The 19,138-nt window shown below is 41.1% G+C and overlaps 1 pseudogene; it reads right to left on the bottom strand.

Annotated features, from left to right (window-relative positions):
* Positions 1–10,640: 10,640 nt before the first annotated feature.
* On the bottom strand, positions 10,641–18,117 carry LOC125542691 (annotated as a pseudogene).
* Positions 18,118–19,138: the final 1,021 nt, after the last annotated feature.

The following is a 19,138-nucleotide window of genomic DNA, read 5'->3' as shown; positions in this document are numbered from 1 at the left end:
AGAGCGGAACCTGGATTCTCTTATTGGCTCCTACATATTCTATGAAGATCTTTATCGGTCGAACTGTTATGACAACATACACAATTCCTTTGTCCATCGGTATGTTACTTGCCCGAGATTCGATCATCGGTATCTTCATACCTAGTTCAATCTCGTTACCGGCAAGTCTCTTTACTCGTTCCATAATACATCACCTCGTGACCAACACCTTAGTCATTTGCTTGCAAGCTTATGATGTGTATTACCGAGAGGGCCCAGAGATACCTCTCTGATACTTGATGTCTACTACGCAACTTTCTTCTTGTAGACGTTGTTAGGCCTCCAAGTGCAGAGGTTTGTAGGACAGTAGCAAATTTCCCTCAAGTGGATGACTTAAGGTTTATCAATCCGTGGGAGGCGTAGGATGAAGATGGTCTCTCTCAAACAACCCTGCAACCAAATAACAAAGAGTCTCTTGTGTCCCCAACTAACCCAATACAATGATAAATTGTATAGGTGCAGTAGTTCGGAGAAGAGATGGTGATACAAGTGCAATATGGATGATAGATATGAGTATTTGTAATCTGAAAATATAAAAACAGCAAGGTAACAAGTGGTAAAAGTGAGCGTAAACGGTATTGCAATGCTAGGAAACAAGGCCTAGGGTTCATACTTTCACTAGTGCAAGTTCTCTCAACAATAATAACATAACTGGATCATATAACTATCCCTCAACATGCAACAAGGAGTCACTCCAAAGTCACTAATAGCGGAGAACAAACGAAGAGATTACTATATGGTACGAAACCACCTCAAAGTTATTCTTTCTGATCGATCTATTCAAGAGTCCGTAGTAAAATAACATGAAGCTATTCTTTCCCTTCGATCTATCCTAGAGTTCGTACTAGAATAACACCTTAAGACACAAATCAACCAAAACCCTAATGTCACCTAGATACTCCAATGTCACCTCAAGTATCCGTGGGTATAATTATACGATATGCATCACACAATCTCAGATTCACCTATTCAACCAACACAAAGAACTTCAAAGAGTGCCCCAAAGTTTCTACCGGAGAGTCAAGACGAAAACGTGTGCCAACCCCTATGCATAAGTTCACAAGGTCACTGAACCCGCAAGTTGATTGATGTCTACTACACAACCTTCTTCTTGTAGACGTTGTTGGGCCTCCAAGTGCAGAGGTTTGTAGGACAGTAGAAAATTTCCCTCAAGTGGATGACCTAAGGTTTATCAATCCGTGGGAGGCGTAGGATGAAGATGGTCTCTCTCAAGCAACCCTGCAACCAAATAACAAAGAGTCTCTTGTGTCCCCAACACACCCAATACAGTGGTAAATTGTATAGGTGCACTAGTTCGGCGAAGAGATGGTGATACAAGTGCAATATGGATGATAGATATGAGTATTTGTAATCTGAAAATATAAAAAAAGCAAGGTAACTAATGATAAAAGTGAACACAAATGGTATTGCAATGCTAGGAAATAAGGCCTAGGGTTCATACTTTCACTAATGCAAGTTCTCTCAACAATAATAACATAATTTGATCATATAACTATCCCTCAACATGCAACAAAGAGTCACTCCAAAGTCACTAATAGCGGAGAACAAACGAAGAGATTATGGTAGGGTACGAAACCACCTCAAAGTTATCCTTTCTGATCGATCTATTCAAGAGTCCGTAGTAAAATAACACGAAGTTATTCTTTCCGTTTGATCTATCATAGAGTTCGTACTAGAATAACACCTTAAGACACAAATCAACCAAAAACCTAATGTCACCTAGATACTCCAATGTCACCTCAAGTATCTGTGGGCATGATTATACAGTATGCATCACACAATCTCAGATTCATCTATTCAACCAACACAAAGTACTTCAAAGAGTGCCCCAAAGTTTCTACCGGAGAGTCAAGACGAAAACGTGTGCCAACCCCTATGCATAAGTTCACGAGCGGAACCCGCAAGTTGATCACCAAAACATACATCAAGTGAATCACGTGATATCCCATTGTCACCACAGATACGCACATGCAAGACATACATCAAGTGTTCTCAAATCCTTAAAGACTCAATCCAATAAGATAACTTCAAAGGGAAAACTCAATCCATCACAAGAGAGTAGAGGGGGAGAAGCATCATAAGATCCAACTATAATAGCAAAGCTCGCGATACATCAAGATCATATCATATATATATATATAGAGAGAGAGAGATCAAACACATAGCTACTGGTACATACCCTCAGCCCCGAGGGTGAACTACTCCCTCCTCATCATGGAGAGCGCCCGGATGATGAAGATGGCCACCGGTGAGGGTTCCCCCCTCCGGCAGGGTGCCGGAACGGGTCTAGATTGGTTTTCTGTGGCTACAGAGGCTTGCGGCGGCGGAACTCCCGATCTATTCTGTTCCCCGGCGTTTTTAGGGTATATGGATATATATATAGGTGAAAGAAGTCGGTCAGGGGAGCCACAAGGGGCCCATGAGGGTGGGGGCGTGCCCAGGGGGCAAGCGCGCCTCCCTGCCTCGTGGCCACCTCGAAGCTTCCTTGACTTCAACTCCAAGTCTCCTGGATCACGTTCGTTCCAAAAATCACACTCCCGAAGGTTTCATTCCGTTTGGACTCCGTTTGATATTCCTTTTCTGCGAAACACTGAAGCAAGGGAAAAAACACAAACTGGCAGTGGGCTCTGGGTTAATATGTTAGTCCCAAAAATAATATAAAAGTGTTTAATAAAGCCCATAATCATCCAAAACATATAATATAATAGCATGAATACTTCATAAATTATAGATACATTGGAGACGTATCATTGATCACCAAAACATACATCAAGTAGATCACGTGAATATCCCATTGTCACCACAGATAAGCACATGCAAGACATACATAAAGTGTTCTCAAATCCTTAAAGACTCAATCCGATAAGATAACTTCAAAGGGAAAACTCAATCCATTACAAGAGAGTAGAGGGGGACAAACATCATAAGATCCAACTATAATAGCAAAGCTCGTGATACATCAAGATCGTGCCATATCAAGAACACGAGAGAGAGAGAGAGAGAGATCAAACACATGGCTACTGCTACATACCCTCAGCCCCGAGGGTGAACTATTCCCTCCTCGTCATGGAGATCGCCGGGATGATGAAGATGGCCACCGATGAGGGATCCCCCTCCGGCAGGGTGCCGGAACAGGGTCCCGATTGGTTTTTGGTGGCTACATAGCTTGCGGCGGTGGAACTCCCGATCTAGGTTATGTTCTGGGAGTTTGGGAATATATAAGAGGTGTTGGCGTTAGGAACAAGTCAGGGGGTCCACAAGGCGGCCACGAGGTAGGGGCGCGCCCGGGGGGTAGGGCGCGCCCCCCATTCTCGTGGTGGCCTCGGGACTCTTCTGGTCCATCTCCGATGCTCCGTGGGATTCTTCTGGTCCAAAAACAATCTTCGTGAAATTTCAGGTCAATTGGACTCCGTTTGGTATTCCTTTTCTGCGATACTCAAAAACAAGGAAAAAACAAATACTGGCACTGGGCTCTAGGTTAATAGGTTAGTCCCAAAAATCATATAAAACAGCATATAAATGCATATAAAACATCTAAGATGGATAATATAATAGCATGAATACTTCATAAATTATAGATACATTGGAGACGTATCAACACTCGGAGTGACAAATCCTAATCTCGATATATGCCAACTCAACAAACACCTTCGGATGTACCTGTAGAGCATCTTTATAATCACCCAGTTACATTGTGACGTTTGATAGCACACAAGGCATTCCTTCGGTATCGGGAGTTGCATAATCTCATAGTCGAAGGAATATGCATTTGACATGAAGAAAGCAATAGCAATAAAACTGAACGATCATTATGCTAAGCTAACGGATGGTTCTTGTGCATCATTCTCCTAATGATGTGATCCCGTTATCAAATGACAACTCATGTCTATGGTTAGGAAACCTTAACCATCTTTGAGCAACGAGCTAGTCAAGTAGAGGCTCACTAGGGACACAGTGTTTGTATATGTATTCACACATGTATTTAGGTTTCCGATCAATACAATTCTAGCATGAATAATAAACATTTATGAAAGTGTGTTATATCGACTAGAGGGGGGGGTGAATAGGCGATTTTTATGAAAGTCTTCAAAACGTGAAAGTTATGAAGACAAACAGTACAGATATGCCTATCACTTACGCAGCGGAAGTTAGATTACACTAGGCAAGCCATGGTCAAGTATTCAGTAGAGTGAATTCACAATGACAAGTAGCAGTAGTGTAATAAGGATCGGGTAGGAAGAAGTTATGAAGCCAATCAAATCATACAGTTATGTTGTGAAGACAAAAGATAGAGCAAGCATGCAATGGCTTCACAATGAATAACAGTAAGTTGAAGGGAAGTGAAGATGAAACCAGTGACACGTTGAAGACAATGATTTGTTGGACCAGTTCCAGTTGCTGTGACAATTGTACGTTTGGTTGGAGCGGCTAGGTATTTAAACCAAAGGACACACAGTCCCGGACACCCAGTCCTGAACACGCAGCTCAGGACACCCAGTCCTCACCGTATTCTCCTTGAGCTAAGGTCACACAGACCTCGCCCAATCACTCTGGTAAGTCTTCAAGGTAGACTCCCAAACCTTCACAGACTTCGTTCACCGGCAATCCACAATGTCTCTTGGATGCTCAGAACGCGACGCCTAACCGTCTGGAGGATGCACAGTCCTCAAGTGTAATAAGTCTTCAGATCACTCAGACAAGAAGACTTAAGTGATGCCCAATTTACTCTGGCTCTGGGTGGTTAGGGCTTTTCTCCTCTCTAGGAATTTTCTCTCAAAGGCTTCGAGGTGGGTTGCTCTCAAACGACAAAAGCTGTGCACTGAAATATGAGCAGCCAACCGTTTATGGTTGTAGGGGTGGACTATTTATAGCCACTGGGTAACCCGACCTGATTTGTCCGAAATGACCCTGGGTCACTAAGGAACTGACACGTGTTCCAACGGTCAGATTTTGAACTCACACGGCAACTTTACTTGGGCTATAAGTAAAGCTGACTTGTCCGACTCTGGACAAGATTTTCTCTCATAGTCTTCGCTCGAAGACATAGGATTTGAATTAGGCATCACTTCAGTCATTCTGACTGGTTCTCTTGGACCCCACTTAATAGTACGGTGGTTCCTATGACTCAACACAAATGAAATAAAACTACGAAGGATCTAAGTCTTCGAGTTCCATAGGCTTCACGTGGTGTCTTCTCTTGTCATAGTCTTCAATGTGAATATCTTCATGTACCACCATTGTCTTCAATGTCTTCGTACATTTTTAGGGGTCATCTCTGGTAGTAAAACCGAATCAATGAGGGACTTCTACCTGTGTTATCTGCAATTCTCACAAACACATTAGTCCCTCAACTAGGTTTGTCGTCAATACTCCAAAACCAACTAGGGGTGGCACTAGATGCACTTACAATTTATCATGAATAAGGAAATATAAAATAACAACTTTATTATTGCCTCTAGGGCATATTTCCTTCAGCCTCCCGGTTCTACAGCGGCTTCGCGTCGTCCGACTCCTCCATCCCCTCATGCTCTGGGATGACAACGTCGTCGGTGGCCGACAGTGCCATCTGCACCTTAAGGCCTTCCCACTGCTCCTGCTGGCTCCTCTCATTGTCCCTCTCGGAGTCCTCGAGCACCCTCCGCACTAGCTCCTCCTCCTCTTCGGCCGTCATCGGTTGATGAGGTGGTGGCGTGATGTGGCTTGAAACTGCGTCGGTATTTCCCCAAAGAGGAAGGGATGATGCAGTACAACTACGGTAGGTATTTCCCTCAGTTATGAAACCAAGGTATCAATCAAGTAGGAGAACCAAGCAACACTATGTAAATGGTACCTGCACACAAAGAACAAATCCTCGCAACCCAACGCGTAAGAGGGGTTGTCAATCCCTCCTCGGCAAAAAGATAGATTAAATAGTGTGTTTGGATAAATAGATCTGAACAAAACGCAAAATAAAATAAAGAAAGAAAAAGTGCAGCAAGGTATTTTTGGGTTTTTGAAATAATAGATCTGAAAACAAATGCAGAAAAAGATAGACCTAAAAGCAATATGATAAAAGATAAACCCGGGGCCGTAGATTTCACTAGTGGCTTCTCTTGAGAAAATAACACATGGTGGGTAAACAAATTACTGTTGGGCAATTGATAGAAGAACAAATATTTATGACGATATCCAAGGAAATGATCAATATATGGGCATCACGTCCAAGATTGATAGACTGAAAGGATTATGCATCTACTACTATTACTCCACACATCGACTGCTATGCAGCATGCATCTAGTGTATTAAGTTCATGGAGAAACGGAGTAATGCAATAAGAACGATGACATGATGTAGACAAGATCTATTCATGTAGGAATAGACCTCATCTTGTTATCCTTAATAGAAACGATACATACGTTCCTCGCTACCCCTTCTGTCATTGAGTGAGGACACCGTAAGATCGAACCCATCACAAAGCATCTCTTCCCATGGCAAGAAAAAATGATCTAGTTGGCCTAACTAAACCAAAGATTCGAAGAAGAAATACGAGGCTATAAATAATCATGCATATAAGAGATCAAAGAAGACTCAAATAATATTCATGGATATAGATCTGATCATAAACTAGAACTTCATCGGATCCCAACAAACACACCGCAAAAAGTCATTACATCAAATAGATCTTCAAGAGACCATTGTATTGAGAATCAAAAAGAGAGAAGAAGTCATCTATCTACTACCTATGGACCTGTAGGTCTATGGTGAACTACTCACGCATCATCGGAGAGGCACCAATGAGGATGATGAACCCCTCCGTGATGATGTTAGATTGGATCTGGTGGTTCTTGAGCTTGCGGCAGCTGGAATTGTGTTTCGTCGACTCTCCTAAGGTTTCTGGAATATTTAGGAATTTATAGGGCGAAGAGGTGATGGAGGAGACCCCTGTGGGCCCCACAACCCATCAGGGCGCGCTAGGGGCCTCTAGCGCGCCCTGGTGTCTTGTGGGCCCCACGGGCCTCCCCCGGGTGCTTCCTTGGCTCCCAAGTTGTCTTCTGGTCCAGAAGAAACTCCAAAAAAACGCTGCGTTTGGACTCCGTTTGGTACTGATATTCTGCAAAGTAAAAAACAAGCAAAAAAATAGCAACTGGCACTCGGCACTATGTCGATAGGTTAGTCCCATAAAATGATAAAAAGTTCCTATAAAATGATTTTAAAACATACAGAATGATAATATAACAGCATGGAACAATCAAAAATTATAGATATGTTGGAGACTTATCAGCGTCCCCAAGCTTAATTCCTGCTCATTCTCGAGTAGGTAAATAATAAATACAGATTTTTTGATGTGGAATGCTGCCTAACATGTTCATCACATATTCTTTTTCTTTTGTAGCATGGACATTTGGACTTTTAGATGATTCAAAGCAATAGTCTAGTTTTGACATGAAGACTTCAATACTCAAGCATATCAATGATACGTCTCCAACGTATCTATAATTTTTAATTGTTCCATGCTAATATATATTTTGTTGATGTTTAATGGGCTTATTTATACACTTTTATATTATTTTTGGGACTAACCTATTAAACGAAGGCCCAGCCCAAATTGCTATTTTTTTGCCTATTTCAGTGTTTCGAAGGAAAAGGATATCAAACGGAATCCAAACGGAATGAAACCTTCGGGAACGTGATTCTCGGAACAAACGTGATCCATAGGACTTGGAGTGGATGTCAAGAAATGAACGAGGAAGCCACGAGGCAGGGGGCGCGCCCTCCACCCTCGTGGGCCCCTCGTTGCTCCACCGACCTAGTTCTTCCTCCTATATATACCTACGTACCCCCAAACCATCAGACAAGGAGCCAAAACCCTATTTCCACCGCCGCAACCTTCTGTACCCATGAGATCCCATCTTAGGGCCTTTTCCGGCGCTCCGCCGGAGGGGGCATTGATCACGGAGGGCTTCTATATCAACACCATAGCCTCTCCGATGATGTGTGAGTAGTTTACCTCAGACCTTCGGGTCCATAGTTATTAGCTAGATGGCTTCTTCTCTCTCTTTGGATCCCAATACAAAGTTCTCCTTGATTCTTTTGGAGATCTATTTGATGTAACTCTTCTTTTGCAGTGTGTTTGTCGAGATCCGATGAATTGTGGGTTTATGATCAAGATTATCTATGAACAACATTTGAATCTCCTCTGAATTCTTTTATGTATGATTTAGTTATCTTTGCAAGTCTCTTCGAATTATCAGTTTGGTTTGGCCTACTAGATTGATCTTTCTTGCAATGGGAGAAGTGCTTAGCTTTGGGTTCAATCTTGGGATGCTCGATCCCAGTGACAGCAGGGGAAACTACACGTATTGTATTGTTGCCATCGAAGATAAAAATGGGGTTTATATCATATTGCATGAGTTTATCCCTCTATATCATGTCATCTTGCTTAAAGCGTTACTCTGTTCTTTTGAACTTAATACTCTAGATGCATGCTGAATAACGGTCGATGTGTGGAGTAATAGTAGTAGATGCAGGCAGGAGTCGGTCTACTTGTCATGGACTTGATGCTTATATACATGATCATACCTAGATATTCTCATAACTATGCTCAATTCTATCAATTGCTCGATAGTAATTCGTTTACCCACCGTAATACTTATGCTATCTTGAGAGAAGCCACTAGTGAAACCTATGGCCCGTGGGTCTATTTTCCATCATATTAATCTTCCAACAACTAGCTATTTCTATTACCGTTTACCTTACAATCTTACTTTTACTCTTTATCATAAAAATACTAAAAATATTATCTTATCATCTCTATCAGATCTCACTCTCGTAAGTGATCGTGAAGGGATTGACAACCCCTTTATCGTGTTGGTTGCGAGGTTCTTATTTGTTTGTGTAGGTGCGTGAGACTCGAGCGTAGTCTTGTACTGGATTGATACCTTGGTTCTCAAAAACTAAGGGAAATACTTACGCTACTTTACTGCATCACCATTTTCTCTTTAAGGAAAAACCAACGCAGTGCTTAAGAGGTAGCAATCAACAAGCAACTATGTCTTTTAAAATATTAACACTAAATTAAGTCATCCCTGGCCCATCATGCTCATTCATTGATCCATTCATGAAACACACTCAAATATTAACTACATCCAATGCACAAGTATGAACATAATGTTCCCCAGTTGGTGCTTTATAAGAGAAGACGGGGACTCAAATAAAAAATAGAAATTGCATAAAGTAAATAGATAGGCCCTTTGCAGAGGGAAGCAGAAATTTGTAGAGGTGCCAGAGTTTAAAGTGAAATTTTTTGAGAGATAAAACATTTTGAGAGGCATGCTTTTGCTGTCAACAAAAACGATCGAATAGTTTCCAATACTTTTCATGCTAGATACATCATAGACGGTTCTCAAACATAAAATAAAATTTATTCATGTTTTCACCATTCTTTCACAATCCATGGCCAGCCGTATCCACAGGGACCACGGGTGCCTTCCATATCAACACTTTCTAAGGAATTTATTATTTGACAACATAAAGTAAATTTCTTTTTCATTTCAGGACTGGGCATCCCTATTGCCGTCGTACTCTCGTACAATGACAAGTGAATAAACACTCATCTTAAGAATAATACATCTAGCATGGAAAAATATTGGCCACCCCCGCCGCTTCATGAGCGGTACGGACACACAAAAAGAAAATTCATTTTAAAAATTAGAGATGACACATACAAATTTACTTAGAACGGCACAAAAATACCGCATATAGGTAGGTATTGTGGACTCATATGGCAAAACTAGGTTTAAGGATTTTAGATGTATAAATAGTATTTCTATTTAGTACAAGTGAAGGCTAGCAAAAAAAATTGAGAAGCAACCAACCAAGAAACGAAAATTCTCATTAACGAGCATTAAGCATAACTAACACCGAATAATGCATCACAAGTAGGATGTAATTGCATTGCATGACTATTGACTTTCGTGCTTGCATAAGGAATTACAAACCTTAACACCAAGTATTTGAAAAAAATTAATGATTATTTTAAAAAATGTTGATTATGTATATAAAGAAGTTAAACAAGTATATAAAAAATGTTGAACAAATATCTGAATAAAATGTTAATCATGTATAAAAGAATGTGGAATGAATAAAAAGAAACAAAGAAAAAACCAAAAAAATGGAAAAAAAATCTGAGAAGAAAAGGGAAAGAAAACGGAGAAAACCTGCTCTGATCGCCAAGAACGAGTTATTGGTTAGCTATGCCCTTTTGCATCAAAAAATGGAAAAAAAATGATGATAGAAAACATACCCTTTTGCATCAAAATTCCCCAAGAGTTATTGGTTAGCTATGCCCTTCCACCTGTTTAGCTAAGAAAGAATAGATACAGAAGTGGATAATAGATCGATATGAAGATCATGAGCTGCCCCATAATGAAATCGCCAGTAGTCGCGAATATCTGATCGCCCCTAGTAGGTCGCGATCCTACTACTAACCATTAACTGGAAGCAGGCTTATTGGTTAGCTATGCCTTTGCTTCCCCTCGCGACCAGGATTCAATTCAGGTCGAGCCCCATTTACATTTTTTATAATTAAAAAGACACATGATGCACAATGGCGATAATTCTTTTGGATTTAACTTTTTTTCACCAAATGTTGATTTACTAGAAGCCGGCAACTAGTGATTTGGCTAATGGGATGCACGGTTCCACCTTATAGATTACATGTGGTTTAACACATAAAGCAACAAGAGGTCTTTGTGTAAGTGCCTTGACTAGCTGGCACAACATATACTACATGAAAGTGCCCAGTAAAGGGATTCAAATTTACAGAGCAACTCGACTGATGCTTGCTGCACATGATCAGCTTCACAAGCGACTCGGTCAGCAGGTTGACAATATAGGCATGGCAATAAAATTCACATTAGTCATAGCGAAATTCTTGTTCAAGAAATTCCAGCAAGTCTGTTCCTTCCTTCCGTTCATGCCACACCGGATAGCACCAATATGGCTTAGGCACAGGCCATCTGTTATGATGAAATCATAAGTCCATGAATAGTGCATATCTGAATCAAGGTCTTGTTGAATGCATAATAATATTTTAAAAACCTGTTTGGTGCGGGAACTTTGGTAAAATCAGCAGTCCTACACATAAACCAAAAGGTATAGTTTTAACCAGTTAATATGTAAGACAAGAGGCGAAATTTATTGATGATGATGATGATGATGATAGAAAACATACCCTTTTGCATCAAAATTCCCCAAGAGTTTCACAATTGTATCCCGTGGCATGTAGGGAGTTTCTTCCAAGCCATAGAAGTTCATGCCAATAAAGTTCCCATCAGAATCAATAAGAGGGCCCCCAATCCCAGCCTAGCACAAGATAAAAGTAACCAGTAGAAAGAACATGATGCTTGTAAGTTACACAGATATGTTGATTGATTAAACTACACATACTTCCACCAAACAAATAAATGTAGTAGAAACTAACACACCATACCTTAGTGATTTGACAAGTGGAGATCCTAAGATCTTTGCAATCTAGTTTACTTTCTTTGTTGATCACTATCCCACTTGCTGCCATTAATTTGCCTGATTCATAGACACGCCCTATAGCTAATACCGGCGAGTGAGTGCCAGTTTCAACCTTATTGTTGATAATTGCTGTCCGAGTACAGCGAAGTTTTTCGATGATGATGACAGCGACATTATAATGCAGATCGTAATGTTGCAAAATCCCTGTGACATGTCGTTTATCTGGAAGGTGCACTTCAATCTGCAATAATGATATGGTGCAAGTAAAGCAGTATTCAAATGAAAGAGTAAAAAGGGTATTTAAATAATTATTAGCAGAATAACAACCTTTAAGTTATCAGCAACCTTGCTTTCATCGTCATTACTTCTAACCAAACTTCCTGAGGTTAGAACTCTTGTGGTGAACCCATTGCTGTCTATGAATACACCTGTGCAAGCAAAAAGTCTCGCTTCTCCTACGGAAGTAATAATTAAGATCATCAGTTAGTGATGAAACAGAAGAAAAATACACCACAAGTAATAAGCTTGTAACCAATACGATTACCACTGAATGAAGCGAGTGCTACAACAACTCAGGACATATTTGAAGCTGCTCTTTCTGAGAGTTTGTTCCAGATATCTTCACTAAACTCCTCCTCAAAACTATAACGCAGACGCTTGCCATCTAGTTACAGAAACATGGCATAATAGTTTAAGGGAGGGCTGAAAAGAGTAGTCAAATGTGCAATCAAATAAAGTAATCACCAAAAGGAAACGAAATAACTCACTGTCCTCCAAAACTGGTAAGGGGTAACCACGGGACCTAAACTTATCTCTTCTAGCATCCAAAGATACTGCACAACATGGTAAAGTGATTGACGACCAATGTATGAATAATTATGAAGGAAACTGAAAGCAATGACTCACCAAGACCCCAGTCATATGGCCACCGGCGAATAGAAGGCAGACTCTCTAGTAATGTATCCTCAAGTCCTAGTGTCAAAGGGTGAAGCAATTAGTGACGATGCGTCAGCAATAATCAACATGTAACATTAAAAGTGACCCAACCTGAATTAAGTTCTGGGTCACATATAGTACATATGGTAGGTTTCTGGTTTTTATTTTTCATCTCCTGCCTTGAGCTGCCTAAAATGGAAAAGATGAAACAAGGAATAAGCATAACTTGGAACACCAAAAAGAACTATCAGTTCAGGTGTGTATTCTCACATAGCATATCCATATACTTAGTATGAACTAATTAGCACAGACAATAATATGATAGTATCATAATAAAGACAAGCTTAAAACTAAAGATGTGTACTGCTGGCATGGATTATACAGATGATCATAAAAAGTTAACATTGATGATGATGGATTGGCTGATGGTGCATAATTTTAACTGTCTTTAAGGAGTGAGTTTTTTTCCCTTACCTTCTAAATCGGACTTGTGAGATTCAGGACACATTTGTGCCTTGCTTGCGCCTCTTTCAGTTTTACTACCTCTTTTCTTACTTGTGTCCCTGCAGCAAAATATGATATACTCATGAGTAAATCCACAAGAGTAAAACATAATTTTAACTGTCTTTAAGGAGTGAGTTTGTTTTCGGACGGAGGGAGTAGATAATAGGCATGCATCACTATCAAAAATATATAAATCTGAAGTGTTAAGCAGTGGCAGGATGGGGAAAAATAGGGATAGAACCCAGATGGTACTAAATATTTCAACAACAGAGAAAATGTTGAAAATACTATATCAATACTGAAGGAACCTTGACTACTTTCCATTTAAATAAGTATAATAGGTTCAACATGGACACCAGATTCCTAATCAAGTACATGGCAACTGTATGATGGGCCTGACAGGACAGGTGATATGGATGCAAGTGTTAAGGTAACTCTGCTACTTGTTCAGCTATACATGGAGCAAACGACCAATTTGTTATAAAGGCAGATGCTCTCAAGTGAAGATCACCTACCAAATGCCATTATAAGCTACAAAAGCATCAAAACAGCTAATAAGCCATCATATTAGCACACACACACATACATTTCAAAATTGTTTGGCATTTAACATGGTTTCTAGTACAGCCATGTATGAAGTAAAAAAAAAATCCACATCGGCTATTGATGTGCAATATTATTGTCAAGTACTTCACTTCCTATGTTTCTTGATGTGTGGTCAGCTCCCTGGAAATTCCAGCATGAACAATAAGTTCACAGCAAGGAGCCAAGATGCTCTAAGGTTATCAAGAAATTGCTTTGGTTAGACTACACCTGTTGTTATCCAGCATAGAATGCGACTAGAGGTGATGCTTATAGTAAATTAGCCTAAGAGTGTATGATACAAATTTATCTGCGGCATAAAGAGCAAGAGACCACTATTATACCACGTGCAATCTAGATTGAACTTTCCATCATTTTCATTTTTCCTAAACATGTACATTCCAAGTGAATACAAACTAGTAAGCTCGAATAGGGAAAGATAAAGAGGGGCAGAACAGTGGACAAAGAAGCATATATATTTAAGCCAATCAGAGATTCTGTGTCTCATGAGTATAGAAGACATACCAGCACGGGGATGTTCTCCTAAAATGGATCAGAAGCTCAAGAATTTTATTCCTTGGTAGGAACGGAGTCTCTTCCTTAGAATAAAAGTTCATCCCGACAAAGTCACCGTTAAAATCAACAAGGGGCCCTCCAACTCCAGTCTAGCAAAAGAATAAAGTGCCGCTCAGGTAAGCACACAAATTTAGTGATGCTGGACAAGATTTGCATAACCGAAAAAAGGCATACATTTAGTGCCCCAAAAGATATACTCCCTCCGTCCCAAAATAAGTGACTCAAGTTTGTACGGAGGGAGTAGTTCAATGCATATAGTGGTAGCCACTAACGGTGGCGGAGCTTGAAGCCCAGTCCTGGGCGGGCCAAACAGAACAAAATAAGCAGTGGTCTCATGTTCTAAGGCCCCACAAGTATATGTATACTGTATTAATTTCCAGATGTTGGGCGGGCCACAGCAATGGCTGGCCCCAATGTAGCTCCACCACTGGCCACTGATAGCATGATATTATTAATTTATTTCATGCAGAAAAGTAAAGAGAGAAATCAACGGTGCACCATAGTAATTTCACATGTGGAGATCGCAAGCTCCTCGCGGTAAATTCTCTTCCCATTGTCAGTCAACATCCCAGTTGTGGCCATTAATTTGCCTGAGTCGAAGCAACGCCCAACAGCAACTACTTCACTATGAGACTCAAATTGCCGCTGATGATCTACAAATGCTGCGCGAAAAACATGGAAGGGCGCGATGCTGATAACAGCAACATTGTATTTTAAGTCATAGTATTCCAACCATCCCATTGAAAGATGATTATTTGGAAGGCGCACTTCAATCTGCAATAATAATAAAGCACCACAAAATGAATACACATCAGTTTGCAGAATGATTACCATCATCACAAATCAGCAAGAAACAAACAAAGCACAGAAAATTGGCAGTACCAACCATCATGTCTTGAAAGATCTTGCTATCATCATCAATAGATCTAAGCAAACTTAACGAAGTCAAGAAACTTGTAATAGTTGAATTGCTCTCAATAATTATGCCCGTGCACGCAAAATAAACCGACTTTGCTGCACAAGATTGTAATTTCAAATTTTCAATGACAAGCAACTAATGATCAGGTACAGATTTGCAATTAAAGCTAACTTGTATAATCACCGTTATCTTTATGGAATGAAGCAAGCGACACAACACTGTCATCTATGTGTGCTGCGACTTCTTCACTGAGTAGCCTCCAGACACCTTCACCAGAATCACTTGAGGTGCCGAATTCCTCTTCGAGAGGATTGACTCGAATCATATTTTCTAATTCAGGAAGCATTATTAAACACAGCTCTGTTCGAGTGCTATAGTACAAATCATACTTGCAGAAAAGAAAGTAGCAAAATTAAAATCAATCCTCACCGCTACTTATGCGCATTTTTTTGCGTCTTCTATTCGAGCTTCCAGGTTGAACATCCCCTCGCTGGATCTGCATCTTTCTACCTAGAGAAGAAAGAAGAAATTAAGATATTTAGTCATCATTAGCAGTACATGGGAGGAGTCCGTAAAGAGGGATCTTAAGGACTGTAGAGATCGGGGTAGACCGAACTTGACATGGAGGAGTCCGTAAAGAGGGATCTGAAGGACTGGAGTATCACCAGAGAACTAGCCATGGACAGGGTTGCGTGGAAGCTTGCTATCCATGTGCCAGAACCATGAGTTGGTTGCGAGATCTTATGGGTTTCACCTCTAGCCTACCCCAGCTTGTTTGGACTAAAGGCTTTGTTGTTGTTGTTGTTGTTGTTGTTGTTGTTGTTGTTGTTGTTGTTGTTGTAGTCATCATTAGCAGTACAAACACTATAGAAGTTGGTAGACTAGCTTGTTGAATGTGGATACGTTCAGACAGGGCAACCCGCCCAAGGCCTCTTATATAGAAGCTAGTCAGTGGTGAGCCGGACGACGGCGAGACAGGAACGAGGTCGAGACAGGAGGCGCCGACACGGGATAGACGGGTCCAGCAACGTAGGTCAGCTGGGTAGGAGCTCAATAGACGTGGTCGGCGGCAGAAGTGATCAGGGGCAGGGGCGGGGAGAGGAACGGTGGCGAGGGTGAAACCTAGTCGCATGGGAGAGAGAGCCGCAACGGATCGAGACAGGTCAGGCTGCAGGTGGGACTGAAACTGGGCGTCCCACCACAGCCCACTTAGTCCGACCAAAGTTTGGTGGGTGATAAGTGATAACTAACAACCCAGTAAAACTTGGGTGGATTAGCTGGGGCATAAGCGGGATTCCACTAAACAAATGTATAACTGGTTCCTTCTCACAGACTTAGAGGCCACGTAGGTGCGACCGTGATAAGCAACAAGCATCCACACTGCAGTAAATATGATACAATGCTTGGCTGCTACATGGTACAAGCAAATATGATACACTAGTAGTAAATATGATACACTGGTACAATGCTAGGCTGCTACATGGTACAAGCAACAAGCATCCACATTGTAGTAAATATGATAGATCTAAACATAGTTCAATGTGAAATGAGATAAAATATGCTGCCGACGACCTTGGGGTCGGGGTAGGTGCTGGCGGCAATCACGTCCTAGTGAAGTAAAGAGTGACAGGTTTTCAAAACTGTAACAAGCATCTGCAAAAGAAGAAGAACTATATGTAGAACAAGCATCTGCATTGGGTTTCGATGAAATTAAGGACCTCACAGAAAATACCTTACTTTGTGGCTTTGTTCTTTCTTTGCTTAAGTGCTTAGTGCGTGTACAGAGCGTTCGGCAACAATAACAGTACCTCATTCTTGTCACAAAGGTGCAGGCCACCACAAAACATTATCTGATGTACAAATTGTGACACGGAATTTATACTAGTTCTCTACATTTTGCAGGCCCAAACAGTTTTCAGAGCTCTTCATGCTTTAGAGATAACTTCAGATTATTTATGATATTATGCAGGACCATTAGATAAAGGTAGACACAATATTAATTCCAGATAGCGTAGCAATATGTTTGCATTGTTGCAGACATTCAGTCAACTGTGTTACTTTGATTTTATTTTAAGTGTAACTGGACTACATTCGGCTCCTTTGACTATCATTGGCATGCCCAGATTTCCTTGTTGAGGGCTTTTTATTGGTAAGACGTAATCTCACTTGTGCCATCGCTTTAGAAACAGTAAATGTCTTCACAAGAGTAACAGAGATTATGAATTAGATTCGTCAATTTAACTCCACTTCCATTGATTCCAACTGTTTTTGTGTCCTTATAATCCCCTATATATTGTACCTAAATATGCAGGACAGGCAACTTGAATAGATTGAACAGCGAGTTGCTACGCCTAAACATCGTAAATGAACTAACTTTGACTTGCTATTGTAAAACAGAAGTTAAGGCAAACACGTAAAAGAAATAAATGAGAATTCCATAGTCTTGTAACTAGAAAATGGCTTAGGTTTCAAGCACGATGCAACAAATCTGAATCCTTTCTTGCCGTGTTGTACTTATTCCATTTTCTACTTCCTAAAATGGCTTGGGTTCAAGCACGATTCAACAAATCAGATTCAGTTTCTCGCATCTGTTGCTAGCTCTCGTCCCACATCACATCTGAATCCTTTCATGTACAGAGACTAACAATCAATCATGGCAAGGATCTGAATCCTTTGGCTAACAAGTTGAACAAAATAGAGAAAGAATGGATGGAGGGGAAGAGGACGATGGAGGGGAGGTCATACCTGTAGAGGCGGAGCTCAGGTCGGCGGGGCTGGCACGAATCGGTCCGGTGAGCTGCGCGCTGCTCAGGGGCGGCGAATGATCCAGCGAGCCGCGTGGTGCTCAGGGGCGGCGAACGGCGAGGGAGAAAAGGGGCGGCGAACGAAGAGGGAGAAGAGCGGCGGCCGGAAGAGCAGAATCAATGGGTGATGGCACAATTTGTCACCCATCGGAGGGGCGGCGGCTCAAACCCTATCCCCGCGAGAGCTCGGAGCCGTCGATGGTTTGTCTTCTTTTCTTTTTCGGGAAGACCGTGTACACGAGGATGCAGTGCGGTAAGGTGATTAAGGGCCAATGTTTTGGGCGGCTTAAAAAAAGGCAAATTTGATAATTTGCCACCCCTTACTTCCCCTTTTCATAATTTGCCCTCCCTGAGAATGACAGGTGGGGCTCGGGCCCGCCCGTCATTGAAACAATGTGTGACAAATTGTGAAAGGGAAAATAAGGGGTGGCAAATTATCAAATCGCCCGCTTAAAAATTAAGTTGTCTCTCCCCAGTTTAAGTCGTCCTCTGAGTTTATTGAGACTTTTTTAGTTAGTTATTTCATAACTAGCTTAGAAGTCTCGATGGAAAAAAAAGACAGCTTATGAAAGAAAATTGAACAGGAGCGACTTACTTTTTAAACTGAAAAAAGAATTGATTCTAAGCGAGATTAAGTGGGATGGGCTGAGGCAGTACCCTCCCTCCCTTTTTTCTTTGTTCTTAGAAATACTCCAGCCTAAGAGACAGGGGAGATGCCGAAATCACTAGAAGTATTCTTTGTAAAGATCACTTTCATCTCTTCAGGTTGCGATAAGTGACACGCATGCAGTGTGCCACTTGTCGCAACATGTGAGTTTTATTTTTCTATATCCATTCAGAAAAAACCGTGAGTCCAAATCTATAATCATTTTCACCATTGGATTTCTAGTGTCGAGATCTTCAAAACTAGATCCCATATTGATAGGTTTCAACGAGTTAAATATATATATCCCGAGTATTTAACGAAAAACTACCACAATTCGTGGAACCATGCCTATAAATTACCACTTTACAAATTTGTGCCGAAAACTATCATTTTCTCACTAATCCTTGACTAAAAACTACCAAGTCGAAAAAAACGTGATTTGGCTCTTTTAAACACGTTTCTGACTAGTTGGGCCCACACATAAACGGGCTGAAAAAGCAATCGGGTCCATAGTTTTTTTTTCAAAAAAGCAATCCAGTTCTGTAGTTGGTCGTGGTTGTGGCCGCTCCCGGCCATGGCTGCGGCCAGCCATGGCCGCCCGTGGC

The sequence above is a fragment of the Triticum urartu genome, chromosome 3 (genome assembly GCF_003073215.2).
Source record: "Triticum urartu cultivar G1812 chromosome 3, Tu2.1, whole genome shotgun sequence".
Lineage (NCBI taxonomy): Eukaryota > Viridiplantae > Streptophyta > Magnoliopsida > Poales > Poaceae > Triticum > Triticum urartu.
Note: the sequence above shows the minus strand (reverse complement) of the source record. Positions and strands in the feature narration are given on the sequence as shown.